Raw genomic sequence first — 9,523 nt, forward strand, 5'->3', positions numbered from 1 at the left:
TTATGTTGTACACGTGTACATAATAGTGATGGTGTATTCGGGGTGTCCACATGGACAACGGTGATGGTGTACATGTTAACCTGCTGCTTCGACATTATAATTTAACACATGTACACATAGTACAAAAGATAACAACATCGTACAAAGGAGCAGCCATTTTTGTTTGTGGCTCTAAGATCTTTAGTATTGTGTATATACATTTGAAAGTTTCAACATTTGTACAACCAATTTTTTTATGTAGATACTAAATTTCATTATCCATACGTACAAAAAGTATATGTACACTGGTTCACAAATATATATATCTGATTAGTTAAACTGAATGTCTCAGTTTTTAAATCATTAGTCAAAACCAAATTGTATATAATTCATAACTATTGTAGCACACAAAACTATCAAGCAACCAACTTACTATCAGGTTTTAAAATGTGTACGACTAAATGATGTCTATGTGTACATATAAAACTTACTATCAAAGTGATGTCCATGTTTATGCATAAAACTTACTATCATGTACAATGAATCATATGTATAATAGTGTCCATGTGTACAACGATACATAAACATCCACATGTAACACACCAAGAAAATTTCATAAACTGGTTAACCATTATAGTTGTATATTTTAGAAACAACGGAGTTATCTATGGTGGATTTTGCGTAAACATCTTCTTCTTTTCAGAATTTATTCTTTACTACACGATTCTCGAAATCTTTAAGAAAGATGGCTCATGTACATGTGTACACATGTTCACATATGTTATCAATTGTAAATCTTGATTAATATGTTCATCTAGTTATTTTTAAAATTAAATTAATCTATTTTAATCTAGCCTTATATTTATATTACTCATTACTCATATATTTCATATCCATTCGATGGATTTTAAGACTTTTATCTGAATAAATTTTGATCATTTAGCTTACATATTAGGTGTATATCTTGTATTAGTATGCTCATTTGCATATAATATGTGTGAAAATGCACATTAGAAAATTTGGGGCAAAATTAAAAGAACTCATTTTTGCAAATCTGAAAATCCAAAGTCAAAAATGAAAATAGCCAAAAATGTGAAGGACTAAACATGCAAAAAGGTGCAAATTAACCATTGTTGTTCTCGAGCTTTCTTCGACGGAAAAGACGAGCCACAACCACTCCGTACGGCAACGGCGGTAGATCTGAGCATGGCGGAGTGATGCGGAGGTGATTCTCCGACGAAGGTGGAGTGATGCGGAGGTGATTCTCCGACGAAGGCGGTGCGCGCCACAGGAGTTCAACGTAACTTAATAGTAGAGGAGTTTGCCGTAGGAGCTGGGAATCGCAGAGGCCATAGGTCTACAGCGGTTGTGTCCATCCTCACACCGGAGAAAATCGTTATGGCTAGATGTGGAGATTCCTGTGCTGTTTTTTTCCTGAGAAAGTTAGAAAGATGAACTAAAAATTTTTTAGAAGCTTGAGGAAGAAGAGAGATGAAAAAAAAACAAGATCGAAGAAGAAGAGAAATGAAAAGTTAGTGGGTCCTACAAATTGTAGTCTAGTTAATATTGAATGGAATCAGTTAAGAAAAAGTGCTCTAGGAGTTGAAAGTGACTTATAGTGCTATAGAAACTCAAAAAGTGATTCAGAATGTAAATTTCTCTATTTCTTTTTTTTTGGGTTCAACCCATATAGTAAATCTTAACTAGAAGATAAAAGAGAGATGTAAACCCTTATCTTATAGTAATAAATAATAATTTACATGATGTACAAAATCTCGTACTAATCCTCATCATTACAATTTTTAAGTCAGTATAGATTTTGTATTCTTTTTTAAACTAATTATCAATATAAAAATTTGGATGAATTTAAGAAATTTAGACCTGAGAAATGAGGAAGATACTTATTCAAGATAATATAAAGTGTCGCACCACTCCTGTAATGTTTTCTTGGATGACATGGCTCGGCCACCAAACCCAGAGGAAGACCATCGCACATGACTGCAACCTCCTGAGCTAACTTGGCTATGTCCGGTGGTTCTTCAAAGGATCTTCTCCAACATTCTTCTTCAACTCCCAAGATCTCTCCCACACCAATTTCACCGCTTTGATATTCGTCTGTGCACTCATCTCCTTCGAAACTTCTTCGCAACATGTCGTGAACACTGTAAGAAATATTATATATACATTAATGTATATGAATGAATATTTCTTTTCCATGATGTGGTCTTATGTTAAATATATTTCTTATTGAGATTGTTAACCTTAAGAGCATTTGGTAACCAATAAAATTGGTAACTAAAGGAGTTTAACTTCCTAATGACTTAACTAATGGACAAGTGATTAATGTTCTAGAAGGTTTCTCACATTGTGACTCATGAAAACATGTGTCAATGTAAGAAGGCATTTGAATCAAGTTCAATGCATCAAAGGAGAAATGTTCTAGAAATCTAAAACACTTGTCATTACTCAACCTTGATGGATGGTTGAGATTAGAGGATGAAACTTGCCAAGGAAGTGAAAAAGACTTGGTGAGGAAGTAATCAAAACTTGATGAGGAAGCTAGGTCCCTCTCCACACCTATAAATAGTGGCCTTTGGACCATCACAAAGACACATCAAGAAAATCTAAGAGAAACACATAAAGAAAGGTTGTAGGCAAGGGGAGAGAAGGCTTAGCTCCAACTTAAAGATCAAGAGATCATCTTCCATGATCAAGAGATCATCTTCATATGTTCAAAACCATTCATGAAGATTTCCGCAGCAATGAATCGAGGTATTCCGAAAATCTTTCTTATAGTTCTATTATGTGATTAGTCTAGATGTTAAAGATCTTAGGGTTCATGTAAAATCAAGTTTTACATGTGGTATCAGAGCCAATGGTTATAAACATCTAGCTAATCCGGAAAGTATAATAGATTTATGTTTATGAAAGTAGATCAATTCTTAAGAACCGAAAATTTGATCTAAATTAATGTTTAAGTTTTTCGGTATAAAACCGATGAGAGTTTTCGGAAATCTTGAATCATACATTATATGTATGTATTCTATTTCGATCTCTGAAATGAGCAATAATCGATGCATAAAATTTTCTATACTTAAATCGTATAGAAATTAAATTAAGTAATTTATGCATGAAATTTATGAAACAATATTTTCATATAAAGAGAAAAATTAGGATAAAGATATCACCACAGTGACTTTATCCTAAAATGATTTGCGAAATGAAAAAAAATTATTGTTCAAATAAGCATTGATGATTTTGTGTAGTAAATAGTTACCCACAGGTAGATTATGAACACAACATACGATCAAATGACTTATAGAGTGTTTGTAATGTGAGGACAAAGTATATCCACAGATAACTTAGTCCGGTAATTCGATACAGCACTCATAAATATTTTTTGAATACTATGATTATTGATGAAACTATGGTTGCTACCCACAGGAGCACCATAATTTCATGGCATAAGTATTCAATATAAGTATATGTGTTGATTATGTTTAAAAGCCTAATTTAAACTTGTGTATCTCAAAATTATAAATTTTATAAAAGATTGTCATATAAAGTCTCGTCTATTCAAGTCCTTACGGGAACTAACTTCTCAGAATGAAAAGAGAAAGTTGAGTTCATATTAAGAGTACTATACTTGAATTTGACACTCCGCAATATTGAGTCAAGTTCACTAATGAGTAGATAGTACTTAGGACGAAAAGAATTTCCATAAAGTTTTGGTGAAATTGAATAGACTGAGTATTATGATCTTAAGATGACAATAATTATGAATACTAAAATTTTCCATATAACGGCTAGAAAAGCTATTAATGTATAGAAGAACGGTTTAAGATTGCAAGCAAATCCCGAGTTGGAAAACTTATGGCAAATCTTACAACCATAAAAGAATAATGACATAAAGTTTATGCATGAATTTTGCATTGAAATGACCTATCTTTCGGCTAAATTAAAGAATTTAGGAATGAATGTGGAAGATTAATTTCTTGTCCAGTTTATCCTAAATTTATCTTTTCTTATTATGAACCATTCCAAATTAATTATAACACCATGTATGTGAGATGGTTGTTGAATGAATTGGCTAATAAAATGGTTCAGTAGGAGGATAGGCTTAGCCATAAAGGTATTAAAGTTGTCTATTATGTTCAAGAAGCTAGATTTAAGTAAGTCATAAAGACCACCACCCATAATGAATATCAAGTAAATGAGAAGAAAAATGCAAAGAAAGATGACAGATGAAAATGTCTTGACTCTTTCAGAAAGATTGCGATAAAAGAAGAAAATAGTTCGAAAAGGTAACTTTAAAAGTTCCGTAAGGGTTTTCGATCTATTCTTATAATATTTCTTCTAAAACTTTGTGGGTGGATAATGGTGCTTATGTACATGTAATTAATTCCCTGCACGATTTATTTATGATCAAAACCGTAATTTCAAGTGTAAACTAAGTACTTATGAGAATTAGAGCAGAGTGATAGCTGAAGCTATTGACACTCCTCATTATGAATAGTGGATTTTGTTTGGATTCAATCCAAACATTTTATGTTCCATCTATTTTCCATAAGTTTTAGTTTCATTAACAAAACTTGATAAATGGGTTTTTTTTAAAGAGATGGTTGTTTTAGTTATTCTTGAATTCTAATTGAATCGATTCAAGAATATTGGTTGATGGCCTTTAAGTAACATGGCTGATTAAATTTTTAAAGCACATCTAGTTCTGCACATTAAAGGGAAATTAAAGCATAAAACATGTACTAATGGTAAGTATCTCTTGTGGCATAAGAGAGTTGAATATATTTCTAATAAAAGAATTTAAAGGTTGGTAAAAGATGGAATTATTCTAATCTTCCTTTTACCGACAATAAATGTGTGTAGATTGCATTAAGGATAGGCAAAATACACTAAGAAATGAGCCACAAGAAATACATAGCTTCTTGAAATTATACATACAAATATTTGTAGACCCTTTGACGTTTTTGGAGGTAAAAAGTATTTTATTATCTTTATTGATGATTATTCACATTATTGTTATGTATATCTATTCCATGAAAGTATATAATTTTGGATACATTACAAGTATTCATAATTAAAGTAGAGAGGCAATAAGATATAAAAGTGAAAATCATAAGGTCAAATAAAGGTAATGAATTTATTTCTCCAAATTTTATCAAGTACACATAGCATGGTTCTCCATGGCATAATGGTGTAGTTGAAAGGCATAACCGTACTTTTATGTAAATGGTTTGATTTATGTAATTTCACTTATATCATTGTGGATAGATGCATTATGTAATGCAATCTAATTCTTGAATAAGGTTACCAGCAAAGCGGTTCTCAAGTATTCTTTTGAACTGCATAAAGGCTGCAAACCTAGTATAGGACATCTCAAAGTATGATGATGTCCAATTAAGCAAGAATATATAATTCACGTGGAAAGAAAATTAGATTTCAGAATGATCAGTTGGTTTCTTTATAAGTGACCCTGGGAAATCTAAAAGATATAAGATAATCGTCCAAACCATAGTACGTGATAATAGAAACCAATAATGTCAGATTTTATAAGAATGGCAACATTAGTGGGAGTCATAAAGTTAAAGAAATGGTCATTCAAGAAATTAGGGTTAACAACAAATTTCCTTAAATTATGAATTGTGGAAACTCTCATGTTGTTGTAAGCTTACAATGAGTAAAACCCAATGAATGACCATATACTCCATGATGAAAAGTTGCCAATAATGATTAAGTACGTTAAAGAGGAAAAAGCTTTAAGAAGATCTACTCGTATGAGTAGATTTGCTATTTCCAATAGGTACTTTATCTAGTAGAATCTGAAGAATTGAATATTAAAGATTTGGTTTCTTATTGAGAGCCATAAGAGATGTTAATTCTGATTAGTGAATCGATGTCATGAAGGATGAAGTAAATTCGATGGCTATAAGTGAAGTTTGGTAAGTCGTTCTATTATTTTAAGAATATAGACTATTCGAGTGTAAGTGGATCTGTAAGACCAAACTCGAATATAATATAAATATTGAACGACATAAAGCCTGACTTGTTGCCAAAGGTTTCAATCGGAAAGAAGGCATCGATTAGACTTAGTCTATAAAAGACTGTAAGAATTATCATGGCCTTGGTAGCTCAGTACGTTAATGAGTTCCATAATGTATGTAGGAATTGCCTTTTTAATGGTGACTTAAAAGAAGTCTGTATGCGTTAACCTGAAGGCTTCATAATCGAAGCGCAGAGGAAGACATGGTCTACAAACTAAAGAAGCCAATTTATGAACTGAAACAAAGCTTGAGAAATGGTATTTAAAATTTGATGAAACCATTAAGAAATTCGGTTTCAAAGAGAATATTTAGAAGTCCATATACATACCTCAAGATCAGTGGGAGTAAGTTCATATTTTGATTATGTATGTTGATGATAACTTATTGGCCAGAAGTGATCTTGGTCTATTAAATGAGACCAATAATTATTTCTCTTAAACTTTGCAGTTAAAGATATGAACGAGACAACTTCTGTGAATGGATTGAAATTTTCCATGAAAGATCACTTAGAAGTCTAGAGTTGTCTCAGAAAGCATATATTGACAATTTTTTTTGAGAGATATAGCATGATAACGTGTTCTTCTAGTATGTTTCTATGCAGAAAGGTGATAACTGATAAGCTTAATCTTAAGCAATATCCGCCTAATGAAATAGAATGTAAAGAAATTGAAAGTTGAAAATAAATTTTGAGATATCTAAAGAAAACAAGGAATCAATTGCTCACATATAAGAAATCAACACACCCACAGGTGGTTGGATTTTCAAACTCAGATTTAATGGACATAATGGTTTCAACCATTACAATTTTAGTAAAATGTATTTCATCAAGTGAGATACCTTATTATGGAAATTCTTTTAGTTGTAATTGCTTTAACGTCCAATAAGTAGGCTGAGTGTGTGGGAAATTTATGAGGCTTTTATAAAGTTAATTATGATTGCAAAATTATCTTTGAGTTTGAATCTGTAAGTATTCGGCTCTTTATGTGATAATGAAATAGGCAATCATATCTGTAAGAAAGACATGATATCTAAAAGTTCCAATTATATGGACATTAAGATTGATATATGTCACTAAAGTAAGATTTCAAAAGAGAAAAGTTTGTCATTTTGTATATATATGCACTAAACTTATCGTCACAAACATATTTACGAAAGCTTTACATCCCTAGACATTAAAGAACTCCTAGAAATTATGGATCTTGTGGATAGCTATTAAAGTTGTTTGATTATGTTTAGCATATATTCGACAATATATGAGCTCTTAATGACTTTTAAATCTTTTATATTCTGTTTCCAAAGTGTGTACACATTATCATTGTTGGATTACTGATAACAGAATAAGTCTTTAAATAAGACATAAATGGGACCATTAAGATAACTCCTACTTATGGTCTAACTATGATAGTAAGCAATGTAGTAGTGCATGGAAGGAATCATGTTGTAAAATAATGTGTGCCCGCCATGACTCATTGTTTGCTAGATTAGCTAAGACACTTATGATGACCAAATAAAGGCAAAGGTTTAACAAATAATGTCGACCTTATGATTTTCAATAAGAAATCTTAAGAGATTATACCAACGACCAAGTGGGAGAATGTAAGAAATATTATATATACATTGATGTATATGAATGAATATTTCTTTTCCATGATGTGGTCTTATGTTAAATATATTTCTTATTGAGATTGTTAATCTTAAGAGCATTTGGTAACCAATAAAATTGGTAACTAAAGGAGTTTAACTTCCTAATGACTTAACTAATGGACAAGTGATTAATGTTCTAGAAGGTTTCTCACACTGTGACTCATGAAAACATGTGTCAATGTAAGAAGGCATTTGAATCAAGTTCAATGCATCAAAGGAGAAATGTTCTAGAAATCTAAAACACTTGTCATTACTCAACCTTGATGGATGGTTGAGATTAGAGGATGAAACTTGCCAAGGAAGTGAAAAAGACTTAGGTGAGGAAGTAATCAAAACTTGATGAGGAAGCTAGGTCCCTCTCCCCACCTATAAATAGTGGCCTTTGGACCATCACAAAGACACATCAAGAAAATCTAAGAGAAACACATAAAGAAAGGTTGTAGGCAAGGGGAAAAAAGGCTTAGCTCCAACTTAAAGATCAAGAGATCATCTTCCATGATCAAGAGATCATCTTCATATGTTCAAAACCATTCATGAAGATTTCCGCAGCAATGAATCGAGATATTCCGAAAATCTTTCTTATAGTTCTATTATGTGATTAGTCTAGATGTTAAAAATCTTAGGGTTCATGTAAAATCAAGTTTTACAAACACAACCTTGGATCGCTTATGTGCATCAGGCGGCGGAACTTTAGCTCAAAGTCTATACAATAAATGAATAACTTATGTTATAAATAATCATATACACACTAATTTATTTTATGGTAAGTAACTGATTTAGAACAGTTACCAAGATTTTTTTTTCTCCCAAACATCATCAAGAAACAAAGTAAACCATCACTTACTTAATACTAGGTGATTCTCCCGTGCTCATGCACGGATATAAATATATTGTAATAATTTATTAATAGTTTAATTTTATTATTTTATAATTTATATCAATGATATTATATTATTTTAGTTAGACATGTGGTTTTGGATGTGTAATATCTGATTGGTCTGATTTTTATTTGGGTATATTCAGGGGCGGATCTAGAAACATTTTTGGTCGGGGACACAATGCTAAAAGAAACAAAAATCAAATTAGATTGGGGGCACTTTTTATCCTTTCCATAATTACAAGAATAGTTAACTGGATAAACATAAGTTATTTAATCAACAAAAAAGAAGAGTAGGGGGCACAGGACCCCGTATCCATGCATTTACGTCCGCCACTGGGTATATTAGACAACATCAAATTCTTTGAAATCAATTAAAAATATCTTTTATTCTAAATATATTAAAATTTTGAATAATTAGTGAATTTCATTTAAATTGGTTGTTTTTTAAGATTTTTAAATAAATTTTTAGTAATATTATAAATAGCATTATATATATATTGTTTTGAAAATCAAATTGAAAACTAAGCTTCACTGTTGATCGATTCAAAATACATAAATAAATATCACGATAATATTTTAAAATCTCATGCATATATGTTTTACAAAATAAATAATCTCTAACAATTAGTTAAAATTTTAGTTTTATTTATTAGTATGGTTCGAAGCAACCCGTAATTTATATGTATAAAAATAAATAAACATTACTATAAAATAATTTGTTTCTTTATTTAACCAAATCAAATTAGTTTTGTTTTTCGCATTAATTCATTTTTTCATCTTAAATGTGTAAATATATTTTCATAATATTTATATAATTTGATATATGTTGATTTTCTAAAAATATTTTAAAAAATAAAACAATGATAAGTAGAAAGCTATAAAGGAGAATAATTGATAAAATTTTGTAAGCTCATGAAAACATATAGATATTTATAATAATTAAAATATTTTGTAAGCTCTAAGT

Source organism: Raphanus sativus, unplaced genomic scaffold (genome assembly GCF_000801105.2).
Source record: "Raphanus sativus cultivar WK10039 unplaced genomic scaffold, ASM80110v3 Scaffold0643, whole genome shotgun sequence".
In the NCBI taxonomy this organism is placed as follows: domain Eukaryota; kingdom Viridiplantae; phylum Streptophyta; class Magnoliopsida; order Brassicales; family Brassicaceae; genus Raphanus; species Raphanus sativus.